Source organism: Lissotriton vulgaris, chromosome 8 (assembly GCF_964263255.1).
Source record: "Lissotriton vulgaris chromosome 8, aLisVul1.2, whole genome shotgun sequence".
Classification (NCBI taxonomy): Eukaryota; Metazoa; Chordata; class Amphibia; order Caudata; family Salamandridae; genus Lissotriton; species Lissotriton vulgaris.
This window is the reverse complement of record NC_141696.1, coordinates 275,597,316-275,616,359: the sequence shown is the minus strand read 5'-3', so window position 1 is coordinate 275,616,359 and position 19,044 is coordinate 275,597,316.

The window sequence follows — 19,044 nt, the reverse complement described above, 5'->3', positions numbered from 1 at the left end:
TTTCGTTATGACATGCATATTTCATTGGACGTTGGCCTAGAGCATGCTTAATGGCTTCCAGACCCTGCCTGTGATCTATACGAGTATAGAGGCTGGTTATATCCAGCACCATGAGCAGGTATCCAGGGTTCCATGTCAGTTCCTGGATCTTAGTCAGGAAGTCTCTCGTGTCCCTTATGTAAGATTCAAGTTTTATTACTAAGGGAAACAAGATGTTGTCCACGAAGCGTGACATGTTCTCGGTCAAACTCTCAAGAGATGATATTATCGGTCGTCCAGGAGGATTTTCCATGTCTTTGTGAAGTTTCGGGAGATGATAAAAAGTTGGTAACAAAGGGGTGTGGTTCCTGAGAAAGAGGTTCTCATCCTTCCCGAGCATATTCTGGTTGTACCATTTCTGTACTAAGGCATCGTATCTCATTATGCTTGTTTGATATACCGCATTCGTGCATTCCCTGTAATAGTTGTTGTCTGCAAGTTGCCTCAAAGCTTCAGCTCGGTATAGTTCTCGACTCATAAGAACCACATTGCCCCCCTTGTCAGAGGGCTTGATGACTATGGATTCTTCGTTCATCAGCCCCTTCAAAGCTTGGCGTTGATCCTCGGTAATGTTGTTGGTTAGGATTGACGATTTAGATTTTCTGTAGGCGGTCAGGTCTCTTTTCATTGCCTCCGTGAAGACGTCTATAGCGTCCCAGGGTGTTTGAGGCACAAAGGTCGAAGCAGGCTTGAAAGTGCTCTCCTCTCTTTCTTGTTCGACCCCTTGGAGAACTGCCCGTTGGGCAGTGGACAGGTTTGTCTGTTCTTGTTGCAAATCCTGCTCCAATCGTAAGTCCTCTAGTGCCTCGATAGCTGGTAGGTCTTTAGCGCTAAGTATGTCTATTTCATTAGTTTTGGGGCCCCTCTTGGTGTTTCTCAAGTGTGGGCGCATTTTGAAATGTTTGTGTAGCTTCAGCTTCCTAGTAAATCGAAATAAATCGATCCTGGTTTGTGTATACTCGAGGTCATTTGAGGGACAGAACGTGAGACCCAGACTCAAAACTTCCAGTTCAGCCTCCGTCAATCGTTTGTTGGTCAGATTCACTACAGTTAGGTTGGTTTGGTCGGTATTGGTTTGTGGATTCATAGTTATTATTTCTTGGCTGTTTGGCGGCTCGTCCAGCGAGATGCTCTTGCGCTTCCTCTGCCTGTTTTTCCCGCCGCCTGCCCTCCTCGTCCTCCTCCTCTTGCTGATGTTGCTGTCGCACTGGCATCCGCATCCGCATTTGCGTCCACGTCGGGCGGTTTGTTTTTTACGCCCCTTAGCCATGTGCTCTTGATGACCTCGTATTCCTCCTGAAAAGCAGTCATCTCAGGTAGGGCTCCTTGTGCGCTTTGCCTACTGGTGGTCGCCAGTAGGTATATATAGTTAGGATTATTCTATGTGGAATAACTTTGGCGTTTGTGGACGGAATTGGCTGAAATTTTCAGGAAAAGGGCACATTTTGTTTCTGAGCGTCCCCTGAAAGTTTGGGGGGGTTTCGTGAAGTGGGGGCCAAGAAAAAAGGGGGGTCCTAAAGCGTGTTTTTAACATTGAGTTTTCCATAGGGCGGTTGGACTCACTTTTAGCTCGAACGGCTGAATGGAATTACACAAAACTTGGCAAAATTGTAGATATGGTTTGCCCGACGTGCCTTTGCTATGTCTCAATATATGTGCTCCAGTGGATTTTGAGAAATTAACGTTTTTAAAAACAGATATATCTGTGACAGCGCTCCGGTTAGCGCCCCGGTTCGCGTACCTGACGCGTAACGGAACTTCACGAAGCGAAGCTGATTGGCTGTCGGGTGTCTGTCAACATTCAAAACAGTCCGGAGCGGCTGCCATCTTGTGTCTCGGTAGGATCGAGACACAAGATGTGGCAAAAACAAAGGGGGAAATGAGCATAAGGGGGCAGAGTACATCCTCCCTGACCCCCTAGGTTTGATGAGGGGGCTTTAAAAGGGCCTCGCGGGGTTAAAAAATAATAATTTTTATTTCGATTTTTTTTGCGGGGGGAGCGCTCGGTACGCGCACCGGGAAGCGGTCCGGGAAGCGTAATATTGGGAAAATAGGATGAAAGAATGTTCAAATATTGTATGTTTATTGATTGTTCTTTTTGTTTTTTGTTTTATTTATTTTATTTAAGTACCAACATGTAGGTACCAATGCAGAGTCTAAAAATAAAAATACATTGTTTCCTTTGTAGATATCTTGCATGTTGTTTCAGAAGTTATTGTGGTATATGGAATTCATAGCGTAGTCTGTCAGGAAAGCAGAAACACCATGGAGGCAGGACATGATAAAGAGATGTTAAATACACATTGGAGATGATATAGTGGAAGAAAGGAAGTAACTATGAGCAAACTTAAAGTTGCACAGTATATTTAAAGTCTAATTTTACATTATAATCAATTTGCTACTAGTTTAAAAAATACATATAAAAATGAATAATGTCTCAAACAATTTTTGAATTATTATATATAAATTTATTTTTCTGATTTGTTTTCAAAATTAATTTCAATTAAGAAATCCACAGATTCAACACATTGCAGAAGTTCTATGTCCATTGATTCATCAAAGAATTCTGATTCATTTTCTGTATCTTGGTTGCATTCTGCAACAATTTCCACGTTATTTTTTTTCTCTCCTTCCATTTTTGTGCTGTAAAATGAATTTAAAAAAAAGATATCAGTACAGATAGGGCACTGTTGGGTTTAAGTACAGACAGGTAGTTTGGTTTTTTAAACAGTGATTTTTTCTTTGGGCAGTGTATGGTATCAGACTGGAAGTAGAAATATCAAAAAATGTATGTGATAAAGTCTAAGTCAATTCTTAATTATACAAGACAAGCCTAACTCCATCCATAACTAAAACAGAGAAGTCTATCTTATTCTATAAGTATTACAGGGGGATAGTATATAACTATCAGAAAATGTTTTCCTAATTAACTTAAAGTACAGAACATACTTCAGTTTTTAAAATAACATCTTACCTTTCAAATAGAAGTTTAAGTTCTCAGTTGAAATGAACTTGATATGTACTTCAAGAAGTAGTAGTCAAAATGGCTGTGTTTCTCTCTCTTTCTTTATATATATTCAGGTACATAACCAATCAAATGTCATGAAATAATAGAAGATATTGAAAGTAGCATTTTGATTGGTTGTCAATTCTAACACCTCATAAGTGTTTTGGTTAGGTAATTTACCTCAGGATATTTAGTCAGGCTTACAGCATAATTTTCTCAATGGAATTCCATCAAATTTGGGGAAATGGTAGGGACTGCTATGTAGTAGGGGCTATTCTATATTTGATGAAAGTGTCTGTAGTGGTTTTTCTGTAAATTACTTTCCCATCTTGTTTTATCGAGCGCTTACCGGTGCGCTCCCCAGTACGCGAACCGGCAGCGTTACGGGAGTCCTCCATTTTGAGTATCGGTAGAATTGAGACACAAAATGGAGGACAAACAATGTTCGGAATGGGTAGAAGGGGGCACGGTAGACACTTTGTGACCCTCTAGGTTTTCGGAGGGGGGATTAGGATGCTGATACATGCAAAAATAAAAAAAATAAAAATTTAAAAATTTCGCGGGGGGAGCGCCCATAACGCGCACCAGTAAGCGAACCGGGGAGCGTACTTTGGTGAAAAAAAAAAAAGTAAGAAAAAGATAAACGTTTTGAATAATCAGAGGTAGGGTAGCTCTGAAAAGAGCTATTGGGTTCTGTCGCTAATTTAGGTACCTACAAGTATGTTCCAATGCACACTTTTAAATAAAGGACGAATATTCTATTCCCTTCATCGTGGAAGTGCACACCATCTCTTCTGTAGATGTCTTGAATGTTGTAACGCAATAATATTTACTATTAAAAAACCATTGAAATTCACTGAAAAAACCATAGGTTATAGACCATATATAGTTAGGAATTAGCATTTACAAAACCATAAAAATTCACTGAAAAAACCATAGGTTATAGACCATATATAGTTAGGGATTAGCATTTACAAAACCTTATTTTACTCGCACAAAACCATTGAAATTCGCATATATAGTTAGTTGCACTAACTATATATCGCGCACCCGCAATCCACTGCTGATGATGTCACATATTACATCATTCATGACATGGTCAGTGACATCACTGATGACATCACTGATGACATCTCATTTGACATTACTCATCACATCACTGATAATATCATTCATGTGATAATACGATGAACCTCTTCAGATTGTAATATAACCTTAGATACAATCAGTGTAAACAGACACTCACAGACTGTCACTCATCAAGTCAAGTCAAGAGATTTATATAGCGCGTTACATACCCATAGGGTCTCAAGGCGCTAGAGTAAGGGTGGGGAATTACTTGTCGAATATCCAAGTTTTAAGTTGTTTTCTGAATGCTAGGTGGTTCTGAGTAAGGCGAAGGTGAGTGGGAAGTGAGTTCCAGGTTTTAGCTGCCAGGTATGAGAAAGATCTACCTCCCATGGTGGTTTTGTTGATGCGAGGTACAGTGGCAAGGGCTTGGTTGGAGGATCGTAGCTGACGGGAGGGGGTGTAGAAGGACAGTCGTGTGTTGAGGCATTCGGGTCCAAGTTCGTAAAGTGCTTTGTGTGCGTGGGTTAGGAGGCGGAAGGTAATCCTCTTATTTACGGGGAGCCAGTGGAGGTTTTTCAGGTGACCAGAGATGTGTTCTTTACGCGGGATGTCTAGTATGAGCTCGGCTGAAGCGTTCTGGATGCGTTGGAGTTTTTTCTGGAGTTTTGCGGTGGTACCGGCGTATAGTGTGTTTCCGTAGTCCAGTCGGCTCGTAACCAGTGCGTGGGTGACCATTTTTCTAGTTTCGGTGGGGATCCAGCAAAATGTTTTTTTGAGCATGCGAAGAATTTTGAAGCAAGATGATGAAACGGCGTTGACTTGTCTGGTCACTGAGAGTGAGGAGTCCAAGATGACGCCCAGGTTCCGTGCGTGGTCCGTCGGGATGGGTGCTTTTCCAAGGGCTTCTGGCCACCAAGAGTCATCCCAGGCGGAGGGGGAGGTGCCTAGGATGAGGACTTCTGTTTTGTCTGAGTTCAGTTTCAGACGGCTGTGCTTCATCCACTCGGCTACTTCTTTCATTCCTTCGTGTAAGTTGGTTTTGGCATTGTGTTAGGGTCTTTGGTGAGTGATAGGATCAATTGAGTGTCGTCCGCGTAGGAGATGATGTTGAGATTGTGTTGGCGAGCGACGGCCGCGAGGGGGCTCATGTATACGTTGAAGAGGGTGGGGCTGAGTGATGATCCTTGTGGCACGCCGCAGATGACTTCAGAGGCCTCTGACTTGAATGGTGGGAGGCGGACTCTCTGGGTTCTTCCGGTGAGGAACGAGGTGATCCATTCCAGTGCTTTTCCTTGGATTCCTACGTTTCTGAGGCGCTGTAGAAGGGTGCTATGGCAGACTGTGTCGAAGGCAGCGGAGAGGTCGAGGAGGATGAGGGCGACTGTGTCTCCATTGTCCAGTAGAGTTCGAATGTCGTCTGTTGCTGCGATAAGAGCGGTCTCAGTGCTGTGTTTGGCTCTGAAGCCGGACTGTGAGGGGTCGAGGGATTTGTTGGTTTCGAGGAAGGAGGCGAGTTGGTTGTTGACAGCTTTCTCAATGACTTTGCCCGGGAAAGGAAGAAGCGAGATGGGGCGGTAGTTTTTGAGTTCGGTGGGGTCAGCTGTGGGTTTTTTCAGAAGGGCGCTGAGTTCTGCGTGTTTCCAGCTTTCCGGGAAGGTGGCGGAGTTGAGGGAGCAGTTGATGACGTCTCGGAGGTGTGGAGCTATGATGGAGTCTGCTTTGTTGAAGATGTGGTGAGGGCATGGGTCAGTTGGGGATCCTGAGTGGATGGAGTTCATCAGGCGGATGGTGTCCTCAGTGGAGATGGGGTTCCAGTCATTGAGGATGTTCAAGGGGGGTGAGGGTGCGGCAGAAGGTTGGGTGGGTTGGTCTCCAGGTTGGTAGTCGAAGCTGTTGTGGATGTCTGCAATTTTGTTGTGGAAGAAGGAAGCTAGGGAGTGGCAGAGGGCTTGAGAGGGAGTGATGTCGTTGGAGTTGGCTGAAGGGTTGGTAAATTCTTTGATGATGTTGAATAATTCCTTGCTGTTGTGGGCGTTGTTATCTAGACGGTCTATGAATGCGGCTTTCTTGGCAGACCGGATTAGTTGGTGGTGTATGCGGGTGGCGTTTTTGAAGGCGTCCCTGGTGCTGGTGTTTGGGTCTTTTTTCCAGGCCTTCTCGAGGGAGCGACAGTGTTTCTTCGATTTCTTGAGATCATCGTTGAACCAGGAGGCGTTTTTGTTGCCTCGTTTGCTTTGACGTTTTTTCAGCGGTGCTAGGATGTCGGCGCTGTTGGATATCCATTGGGTGAGGTTAATGGCTGCTTGGTCGGGGTTTGAGGAGTGGATAGGAGGGTTTTGAAGAAGCGATGAGGAGATCTGGTCGATGGTGACTTTGTTCCAGTTTCTTCGCATGGTGGGTTGAGGATGGTTGTGGATTGTGGTTTTATTGTATGTGAAGTGAACGCAGCTGTTGTCCGTCCAGTGAAGAGCTGTGGTGTGACTGAAGGAGACATGTTTGCTGGAAGTGAAGATAGGGTCGAGAGTGTGACCAGCAATGTGGGTGGGGGTAGTGACCAGTTGTTTGAGTCCGAGGTTGGCAAGATTGTCCAGAAGGGTGGTGGTGCTGTTGTCATTGTTCTTTTCCAGGTGAAAGTTGAGGTCTCCCAATAGAATGTAGTCCTCGGAGGGGAGGGCGTGTGGAGTGATAAACTCAGGGATGTCGTCATTGAATTGTGCGCGGGGTCCTGGAGGCCGGTAGAGGAGGGTACCTCTGAGTGTGGTCTTGGGGTCGGTGTGGATCTGGAAGTGGAGGTGTTCGGCGCTTGCAAGGTTGACGTCTGAGCTGGTTGAGATGCGGATGGAGTTCTTATGGACGATGGCGATGCCTCCTCCTGTTTGCTCGATGCGGTCCTTACGGATGATCTTGTATCCTTCCGGGATGGCAATGGTGATGTCTGGGGCTGAAGAGGCATTCATCCATGTTTCTGTTAGGAAGGCGACGTCCGGTGAGATGGTGTCAAGTAGATTCCAGAGGTCGATGGCATGTCTGTGGATCGAGCGGGTGTTGAGCAGGATGCATTTTAGGTGGTTGGTGTCGGATCTCTGTTTGGTGTTGGTGGATGAGGAGCTGGTTTTTGTGCCGTCGAACTTGCAGGAGTTGCAAGAGAAGGGTCCATGGGTGAGTCCAGGAGCGGCTCGTACGCAGTTGGGGGAGCGGCCGGGGTTGAGGGCTAGGAGGGTGGAGGTGTCGTAAGTAAAGCGGGGGGATGGGCATTACGAGGGCCAGGGGGTCTGGCGCTGGGCGCGGTCCAGGCGCGGACGGGCGTAGACGGGCTTACCTTTGGCGCACCTTCGGCGCGGCCGTAGCGCATGGACGCTGCGCGTTGGGACTTCTGTTTAACATGGAAAGTGGGGGGGCGGAGCGTGGGAGGGGCAGCAGCTGGGAGGCGGTAGCGGGGAGGAGGGGCGTGCCAGGGAACAGCAACACAAACAAAATGGTGGGTCAAAGGGAAAGTGAGGCAGGGGCAGCAAATGGACCGAGCGCCTAGAAAACAGCCAAAGTGCACAGGGTGCACTAGCAAGCACAGGGAGCTGCAGCAAATGTCGCGCTACAAAGCAGAGCGGAGCGAGCGGCGCTAGAGGTAAATGAAGGTCAGCTGAGAGCTCTTTAAAATCGAGCTGCAAGGCCAGGCAAATAATGTGCAAAAACACAAGATACACAGCGCTGAAAACGATAACCAAAGCGAACTGCAGCACTAACAGGATGTGGGATCAATGCGGAGCGGAGCGAGGGGCGCTAGAGGTAAATGAAGGTTAGCTGAAAGCTCTTGAAATCGAGCTGCGAAGCCAGTCAAATAATGCACAGAGACACAAGATATACAGCGCTGATAACGATACCCAAAGCGAACTGCAGCATCGACAGGATGTGGGATCAGGGAGTGAGGGAGGGAGCGACCGTTCTGGAGCAAGTCCGGGCGGTCACAGTTGGTCAGAGGAGGTGGAGAGCCCTCTATTCGTGGGTGGGAGGGGCAGCAGCTGGGAGGCGGTAGCGGGGAGGAGGGGCGTGCCAGGGAACAGCAACACAAACAAAATGGAGGGTCAAAGGGAAAGTGAGGCAGGGGCAGCAAATGGACCGAGCGCCTAGAAAACAGCCAAAGTGCTAGCAAGCACAGGGAGCCGCAGCAAATGTCGCGCTACAGAGCGGAGCGAGCGGCGCTAGAGGTAAATGAAGGTCAGCTGAGAGCTCTTTAAAATCGAGCTGCGAGGCCAGGCAAATAATGTGCAAACACACAAGATACACAGCGCTGAAAACGATAACCAAAGCGAACTGCAGCACTAACAGGATGTGGGATCAATGCGGAGCGGAGCGAGCGGTGCTAGAGGTAAATGAAGGTCAGCTGAAAGCTCTTGAAATCGAGCTGCGAAGCCAGTCAAATAATGTACAGAGACACAAGATATACAGCGCTGATAACGATACCCAAAGCGAACTGCAGCATCAACAGGATGTGGGATCAGGGAGTGAGGGAGGGAGCGACCGTTCTGGAGCAAGTCCGGGCGGTCATCCATGGAGTTACTCACACACCTAGTCAGTCATGCAAAAAATCAATCACACCTCCATTTCCTCAACTATACAGTTATACACACCTTACTTTTTCAAACATATACTAACACATATTTAGTCTCTTATACAATCCCTGATACAAGTTTACAATTATCCATACAGCCACTCACACATTCACTGGGTCTTATGCACAGTTATTTATATATGTCAACTCTCACATGTACTGTGTTTTACATATGTACTTACTTTGGCATGTAGCACTAAGATATCCATTCACTCATCAATACACTCATGCACACAGTCAACCGCCCATACAGCTAATTCCACATGCACTTTTGAACCCATACATCTACTGAATCAGCTGTTCACACATCTATGCACAGAGTCACACACCTCCCAGCCACCCATACACACACACTCAGTCTCCCCTACAAATACTTGGGCAACCAATCAATAACCCATATAGTTACTCATATAGCTACTGATCAACACATGCAGCACTTTACAGAACAACAGACATAATGATGCACAAATTAAGACAGTTTAGTCACTAACCCATGCACTCAGTGAGACACATTTAATCACTCACTCATACAGTCAGTCATGCACCTACTAAATCCTTCATCCAGACACTTATACATCCACTCATTCTTCAATATGTAAGACATATTTTAACTTTAAAGAAACATACAGTCACTGGATGATGTCATCAGTGATGTCATTTGAGATGTCATCAGTGATGTCATCAGTGATGTCACTGACAATGTCATGAATGATGTAATATGTGACATCATCAGCAGTGGATTGCGGGTGCGCGATATATAGTTAGTGCAACTAACTATATATGCGAATTTCAATGGTTTTGTGCGAGTAAAATAAGGTTTTGTAAATGCTAATCCCTAACTATATATGGTCTATAACCTATGGTTTTTTCAGTGAATTTTTATGGTTTTGTAAATGCTAATTCCTAACTATATATGGTCTATAACCTATGGTTTTTTCAGTGAATATATATATATATTGCAGTCTTTACATCCGTGAATCCACTCACACAGGAAAGATGAAGTGCAGACCCGAAATTCTTCGTGCCAGGTATTTTAAATTTTTAATCACCCTGCATCGCCGCCACAACGCGTTTCAGCCCCACCTGGGCCTTGATCACATTATTATATATATATTCACTGTAAAAACCATAGGACGGTATAGTTAATTGGACATTTAACTCATACAAAACCATAGAAATTCCCTGTTATAGTTAGTTGAGCTAACTATAACTTGCGCCCCTGCAGTGCACTGCTGATGACATCACATATTACATCATTCATGACATGGTCACTGGCCATGTCATGAATGATGTAATATGTGACATCATCAGCAGTGCACTGCGGGGGCGCAAGTTATAGTTAGCTCAACTAACTATATCAGGGGAATTTCTATGGTTTTGTATGAGTTAAATGTCCAACTAACTATAACGTCCCTGAAACCTATGTTTTTTCAGTGAATTTCTAAGGTTTTTTAAATGCTAATTTCTAACTATAAAGTGCCTGAAACCTATGGTTTTCTCAGTGAATTTCAAAGGTTTTTTTAAATGCTAATTTCTAATTAGAATGTTCATTAAACCTACTTTTTTCCATGTTTTTAAAATATCATCCCATTCTCAACCTGGTCAAAACTGCAAATCTCACCACTTTTTTAACAACAAGCCAAATCTGCAATGCAATCCAAACAGCAGGAGATAAGCCGAGTTAGCAGCAAGAAATTAACATCAACCTTTACTGGTGTGAGGAGGTCGACTATCTACAGCGAGAATTGGACCCAACTCACAGCCACATCTAAAGAGAAACATGTGATAGAGCTACTGATCATGCAGCTCCGACATCCAACAAGGCCACACCACCCAGCGCCACCACCACCACCAAACCTCCCCCCCAGGACCACCCCCCTACTATCACTGAGGCAGCGCAAAACAGGACATTGGACCTCCCAAAATGCCATGGGAGCTCAGCCGCACAATAGCTGAATGTTGGGAGATGTGGCAACCAAGTATGTGTGAAGGAGGCAAGTCACTCATGAATAATAGGCACACAATACCAATTGTAGCGGTGATGTGCTGTACAGATGACACTATGCAAAGCACAAACCTCTCCATGTGGATATATACTATTGATACTGTTAGTGTTGTGCACAGTGGATGCAACCATGTTACCTCAGGCAGTTGGGAAGATCTCAGTCATGTAGCTGTGTTGTCCTCCCATGGAAGCGGAAGGGGAGTGGGCTGGTCCAACGTATGCCACTCCAGCTTAGGAGTATGAATAAATAGGCTGAGTCTCTGGGCGTGGTTCACTTGTGATAAGGCCAACGAGTCTGCCAGAGTGGTGACCATCACTATGGCTGCTGCCATGACCGCAGGCCTCCTCCACAAATGGGCCCCTGCAAACCCAGTGGCACAGCACCGCAGACATTTATCTGTACCGACTACTGGCTTTGATCTACACTGCGGAAAGAGGGTTCACAATTCAGATGCAGTCGCGATTGCAGATGACGCAGTCCAGTACGCAAGATATTTTGCTCCCAGTTTGGCCCGCATAGACAACGCATGATCGCAGGCTGTGCACACGCTGTGTGCTTCAGGTGCCACTAACTCACTGCACCATAAGTCATCATCATGTGGCCTTATCAAGGTAAAATTCATTAGACCAAAGACATTGCTCCCAGTGCGGCCCGCTGGGGCCACGTATCATCTACTGACTGTGCAGCTCAACTCAACGCCACGTGGCTGTGCACCATTCCTGACCACTGCCTCCGGTCTAAACTATGGTTAGCAGGGCTCACAATTCAAGATTAGTGCAAATGCAAATTGTGTAAGAGAATATAGTGGGTTAAGAAGAAGAAATGCTCCCAATCTGTGCATTCAAGCCAACATCATTTGACTGTCAGCCTTTGGTGACTGCTGCCTCCGGCCTGCACTGTGGAAGACTGGCGACTGTGGAAAATCTATTGAGAAAGCACGTTTTTACCCCCCCCACATGGCTACATATCGCAGGCGTACTCGCTATTAGTGAGCAGGTCAGTGGTCTAGTTGTCCACATGTTACAGCCAATCCCTAAGGGCAAGTTTGCACACACACCACTCCCATCCAGCACATACGTCACAGGCCATGTGACCACGCAAATATAATGGATCGACAACGTTACATCCTTTATTGCAGGTGCTGACTGGATGGTGGATGCTCCAGGGGTCTGAATCATAAACAGCCCATGATGAGTTTAGCAGAGGGTTAGCCGCACACTGAACTATATGGTCGTCAGGGCCCTACCACCACGTGGTGCGAACTTGAGTTCCACAGGGTGTTAGTGCTACTCAAAGCTGATGTGCCCGTCAGGGGCCTACCACCATGAGGCACAGACTTGAGTTGCACGGGGTAGTTGCACCCTAAGTTCCATGGCCGTCAGGGGCCTACCGCCATGTGGCACGCATTGAGTTGCACAGGGTTAGTGCCATCCAAAGCTGATGTGCCCGTCAGGGGCCTACCACCACGTGGCACATTCTTGAGTTGCACAGGTCTAGCAGCACCAAAAGCTGATGTGGTCTCTGTCATTGATTACTCAGGACTCAGCGACATGTGTGAGATCGGCCGGACTGCGGAGAAGTTGATGTGGTCTTCACCATTGGTGACTCAGCGACATCTGCTGAATTTTGACGGCACGTGGAGTGCCCACTGGTAGACACTCCGGTGACAGCAGGTAAATATTTGGTCATGGATGCGTAGGGGTAGCAGTGTCTCTCTCTTTCTCACTTCCCTCTCTTCACTCTCTCTCTCACTCTCTCTCTTCCTTTCCTTTTATCTCTCTCTCCCTTCTCCATTTCTCACTCCCTTTCTTTCCTTCCTTCTCCTTTTCTCTGGCTTTTTTTCCTTCTGTGTTTCTCTGTGTCTCACTCCTTTGATATGCGCATTACACACGTCCTTATTTTGTGTTTTATTTTCCAGGCTCTGTCATAGCCATCCATGGTCCCGACAGGAGTGTTCCACCCTGTTGTTTTCTATTCTTTTTGTTAAATTTAGTTTATTAGTTTATTGTTTATATATATGTTTATGAAAAAATAAAGTTTGGAAAAAAAATGTCAATAACGTTTTTGTTTTTTTTCTTAAGTGCTATGTGACTCTTTCTCATTCTTATTACTGTTATTTGGTGGTGTCCACCAAGGTGTTAAATTTTGGGGCAGTTATCGTGGGAATACTGGTGATGTCTGCAGTTTGCACCAACTTCTGAATAGTGTGTTAGATTTATCTCAACTTTAGTTGCAGAGTAGCCGGTCCCGTGCAAAAAGACACGAGGAGCACCTTTGCGATTTATTCTAAATACTAAAATACTGTATTGAATTGCACTGTGGTAGTGGGTGCACTTACAGTGTACACACAAAATCAATGAAGAAATCTCATTGTATTTATATTGATTGGGAATAGTGGGTCAGGTGCTGAATCTTGATGGGATACGCTGCCCAGTTTGTTTATTGTTCTGTACTCGAAAAAATCACATCACAACTTTCACAACAACTGCGATGCAAAACAAATTCCGGCGATAAGCCGCGTTAGCACCAGGGATTTTACACCTACTTTCTGCTGGTGTTCAGCAGGATGACTACCTGCAGCATAAAAGGAAATATAGCCAAGAGCCACACCGGAACACCCAGAGGTGCCATAGAGTCAATGAGCATGATGTAGGGTTACCCATGAGGGCAACAACACTCATCGCAACAACCCCAGGACCGCCAACGCCCACCCAAACCCGCATATGAGCAAGTGTGTCCGTGTGGTCATTGTGTAAGTATGATAGGCACAGGCCCTGCAACATCACAGTGTGCTATGTTCAGCGGATGTTACCATGTCACCTCTGCATTTGCAGCGACCCCGGACATGTAGCTACGCACACATCCTCCTGCATGCGCAAGCTGCGTGCCTGGTACGGCATACTCAGGTCAGCGCAGGGGTGTGCCTATCCGGCAAGGGGTTTCTCAGATATGTCCTTGTGCAGGAAGTGGGGTAAGTGTGTTCTGTTGTAGCCTGCCACAAGCAGTCAATGTTGTAAAGTGGCATTAACCACCTCCAAAGGGCAGTGTTGCGGTGTTGCACATTTGCTGCATATCCTGGGTGCACTGCCTTTGGCAGTGCTGCGTATCACTTACCGACTGAGCTTCCGCATTGCGTCACCTGCGTTCAACCTGTATTCCAATGTTGCACGTGCCTATCCAAGTGGTGCATGGACGTGTGCCTCTCCAACGAGTGGGTAGCTGACATGGACTATGACGGGTGTGTGCGCCCCCTGTTGGCCCACGACCTGGAGTGTCATGGTGATGTACATTGATGTTATGCATGAATGTTTGGTATGCATGTTGGGAACTGGGCCAGGGAGATTGCACGTTTCGTAGTATGCAATGAGCAAATTGACCTACTTCCCGATCCTGATTTGGTGCACTTTGGGTACAGTGGTTGGAATCAGCACATCTGTCCCAGTCACCTAATGGATTACATTGACGACATGTCAAATATTGTGGCCAACCATCACTCATTAGAGTTAGTGGCTTACGCAGCTGCACTCACGTTAATGGATGAGTGACAAGGTACCTGCAAACACGACTCGATGTGCCACATTGCCTGTGTCCTGCCACATCATTGCATGTTGTACAAGTGGTCACATGTCCCAAAACAACAGTGGACATGGCTGCATTGGTGTAAAATTATGTCTGAGGTGCAGACAACCAATGCTGCTTGACACTGACGTGTGTTGGTGATGGACTACCGCGAGATGAACATGGACATTTTCCTTTGTTCCTTATTCAGACATGCTGCTGCATTTGTCTGCATATCATGGCACTTCTCTTGGCCGTACTGACAAACACTTTTTTTTAATAAAGTTTCCACATTTTAACTTGTCTCCAAATGTTTTGTGTCTTGATTTGTATGCCAATGTGTGTGTCACGCACTTTCTGGCTGCCTGCCATACACAAATTGATACCCCATCTGGACTGTGGGTTTGTACCTATTCGTTCTCATGTGCCTCTTTCGTACTGATGCTTTTTGACGCTTATCCGCCACCGGCAAGTGCATTTTTTGTCCTGTGTTTGATTGTGTACATGTTTGTGTTTGGACAACATTGTGTTGGATGTTGGTGTATTCTGCTTCCTATGTGTGTGTGCTGCATTGTGTGTGAGATGTCCCTTCATGTGAGCTTTTCTTCACCCTTCACCCTTTCAGGCTGTATGGTTTTCACTTCTATGCTCGTTCAGTGGTGTGATGATGTATGGGTTGTGTGACTTGTGTTCCTTGTTGGTGTGTTTCATTTTGACCATGGTTTGTCGATAGTTGTACTGTACTTAATTGTGCATGTGTGCCATTGTGCCCATCTCCCCCCGTCCCCCCACTTCCTGCTTCTTCCTCTTCCTGGTGCTGTTGTGTCTGTAATTTTGTTGCTGAACACATAAATACATGTAATGAATAAATTAGAATAGTTCCTTGATTCTTTTAGGTTTCAAAACTTCTCTGTATTGGGTTTTTAAAAATTTCCATAAAAACAGTTTTTTTTATATTCAAGGACACATAGAAGTCAGAAGTGCAACGTATTCTATCAACACACTTTATCGAACATTCTACAACACGTACAGGTTAAAAGTTAATCATTTTTAAACCTAACGATATTTTTTTACAACATTTTCTCGAACATTTAACGGCACGTGCAGGTTAAAAGTTCAAGCTGTTTTAAGTTCGAACAGTGCCTCCCAAATGCAAGCAGAAAGTGTGTTTGAGTTGAGCAAATTTTATCCTATGATATATACTCCAAGTTTAAACTGCTTTTTCTTAACCAATCACAAAGATACTTTCCCACAAAATAAATTTTCATATCAGCATGTGAAATACGATGTTAACTGTGACACAAAAATGCATGTCATTTGAGATGTCATCAGTGATGTCATTAGTGATGTCACTGACCATTTCATGAGTGATGTAATATGTAACATCATCAGCAGTGCATTGCGGGCGTGCAAGTTATAGTTAGCTGAACTAACTATAACGGTGGATTTTATTATGGTTTTCTACGAGTGAAATGTCCAACTAACTATAACGCCCCTGAAACCTATTGTTTTTTCAGTGAATTTCTAGGGTTTTTTAAATGCTAATTTCTAACTATAACCTGTCTGAAACCTATGTGTTTTTCAGTGAATTTCAAAGGTTTTTTAAACGCTGATTCCTAACAATAAAGCCTCTGAAACCTATGGTTTTTAAGTGAATTTCAAAGGTTTTTTAAATGCTTCTTTAATGTGTAGAAAGAAGAAAAAAAGCACAGAAAGAAGAAAAAGAAATGCAGAATGAATCAACAAAAGTCCTCAAAGACGAAGAAAAGTGCAGGAAGAAGGAAGACGTTCAGAAAAAACAAACAGAGGAGCAGAAAGAGGCCTTATTGCAAAATCACCATGTACCCTCGACTTTTTCCGATGGGTAGTGGTGGTAACTGACTCTGACTAACCAGTCCTAGAGCCAGTGCTATGCTAAAAGACACTTAGAATAAAGCTAAAACACCTACATAGACTAGGGAACATGGTACCCCTGTGATTACCATGGCCTCCTCTGTAAGACCCTAGTACATTAAAGGGCAGGGGGATTAAAATTACCTCTTAAAACGTGCCACAGTGTGCGTTTGCACACTGGTGAAGGGGAGGGGACTGAGCTGATGTGTGCAAACACGCCCTGTGGCCATTTTATTTTGGGGGATAAAGTCCACTTGAATCCTGAATGTCTCTTGGGTCCACCAAGCCCAACAGATATCTCCAGTTAGCGCCACAGACCTGTGCTGCAGAGAGGTGTAAAAAGGGGCATGGCCTGGACCACCTCTCTGCATCGCAGCAGAGTGGCTCTTACTGGAGGCACCTGGTGGACTAGTTGGCCTCCAGGGGCCCTCAGGCTTGAAGTGGAGTTATATCCCCAACTTAAAACGCGCCACAGGGCGTGTTTGCACACATCACCTCAGGCCCCATTCCCTTCCTACACCACTGTGTAAACGCGCCATGTGGCCATTCTAAGTTGTGAGATTAAGTCCCCTTGAATCCTGAGGGTCCCTAGGGTCCAACTAGCTCACTAGCCACAGAGCTCCGTTGCAGAGAGGTGTAAATAGGGGGACGGCCTGGACCACCTCTCTGCAATGATAGATAGCCCCCTGGGGTTCTCAGGATTTAAGGGGAATTATTTCCCCAACTTAAAACGCACCACAGGGCATGTTTGCAAACATATCACCTCAGGCCCGCCCCCTTCGTTCACCACTTTGCAAATGCACCTCCTGGCGAGTAGTAAATTGGGGAATTAATTCCCCTTCAATACTGAGGGTCCCTGGGGGCCAACTAGCCCACTAGGTACCTCCAGTATGCGCGAGGGAGCTGCTTTGCAGAGATGTTATCAGAGGTTACGCCCCTTTTTACACCTCTCTGCAACGCAGCTCTTTGGCAGTTACTGGAGGTACCTGGCGGGCTAGTTGGCCCCCGGGGAACCTGGGGGCCAACTCTTTGATGGTTACTGGAGGTACCTAGTGGGCTAGTTTTAAGTTGGGGAATTATTTCCTTTTCAATCCTGAGGGTCCCTGGGGGCCAACTAGCAAACTGCACTGTCCCAGGGGTGACAGTTCCCAGGGCCATGACAGGCCTCCAGGAGGGGTGCAGCGCAGCCCCCTCTCAACATTACCAAAGCCCTGGGGAGGTGGTGCTCCCCGGGGCAAGGGGGTCCATCACGGGCCCCCCCAATTTTCATATTTAGAGCACCGGGAAGGTGGCGGTCCTCGGGCGTGTGGGCGGCTTGAGCCCTGCCACACAGGTTATTATTATTTTTTCAAAAAAATAATACAAAAGCCCCGGGGGTGGCAGCCGGGTGGCCATGAGCCCCTGCAAATGTTTTGTTAAAGCCCCAAGGGTAGTGGTGCCTGGCAATTGGAGGGGCCTTTGAGCCCCCCCACCCATGTATTTTAGAAGCCCCGGGATGGCGGTCCCAGGCGCTTGGGGGTCCTTTCAGCCCCCTACCCCTTTATTTTAGAAGGCCAGGGGGTGGCGGTCGCCGGGGCTGGGGGGGCTCTGAGCCCCCCGCACATATTTTTGAAATGACCCAGGGGTGGCAGTCCCCGGGTGGGCTCCTCTGGGCACCCCATTACAACCAAAATATTTCCCCTGGGACTTAGCCCACCCGGGGGCTAAATAGGAACGAAGCGCTGGGGCCCGTGCTTCGGTTTTTTCTTCGGCCGGATCAGCGGATCCTCAGCAGATTTTGCTGATTTAACAAAAATTGGGGGGCCCTGGTGGTCCTTGTGGGACCCCCTAAGCAGGCCTAGGGGGTCAGGGTGTTTCTACCCTGTCCCCTTTCCTCATTTTTTACGTTGGTTTGACTGATTTCTTGTGCCCCTGTACTACCGAGGCACAAGATGGCTGCCTACACTTCCTGCTTTGGAGTGTTGACAGACAATTAGCATGCACCCTGTGATCGGGAGGGTGCGCGTATTCTCCACTGCCATAGATATTGATTTTTTTTTACACCTTTTAACAAAAAGGGATCTTCTGAACCAAAGATAGGAGTGGACCTGAGTGGGCCACGAGTATTGAAAATTTCACGAAGATTCGTCAATTGGCGCCAAAGTTATTGGAATAGAAGGTTGCAATCTTTTTGTTGCGATTTTCTTATGGAAAGTAGGTCCTAACTATAACTACCTCCTGGCAACCGCTAGTAGGCAATATATATTTATATATATATATATATATATATATATATATATATATATATATATATATATATATATATATATATATATATATATATATATATATATATATATATATATATATATACATACATACATATATATATATATTCACAGAAAAAACCATAGGTTATAGACCATATATAGTTAGGAATTTGCATTTACAAAACCTTGAAAATTCACTGAAAAAACCATAGGTTATAGACCATATATAGTTAGGGATTAGCATTTACAAAACCTTATTTTATTTGCACAAAACCATTGAAATTCCATATATAGTTAGTTGCACTAACTATATATCGCGGACCCGCAATCCACTGCTAATGATGTCACATATTACATCATTCATGACATGGTCAGTGACATCACTGATGACATCACTGATGACATCTCAAATGACATCACTGATGACATCTCAAATGACATCACTGATGACATCACTGACATCTCATTTGACATTACTGATTACATCACTGATGATATCATTTATGTGATAATACATCTTCAGACTCTAATATAACCTTAGATACACTCAGTGTAAACAGGCACTCACAGACTGTCACACATCCATGGAGTTACTCACACACCTAGTCAGTCATG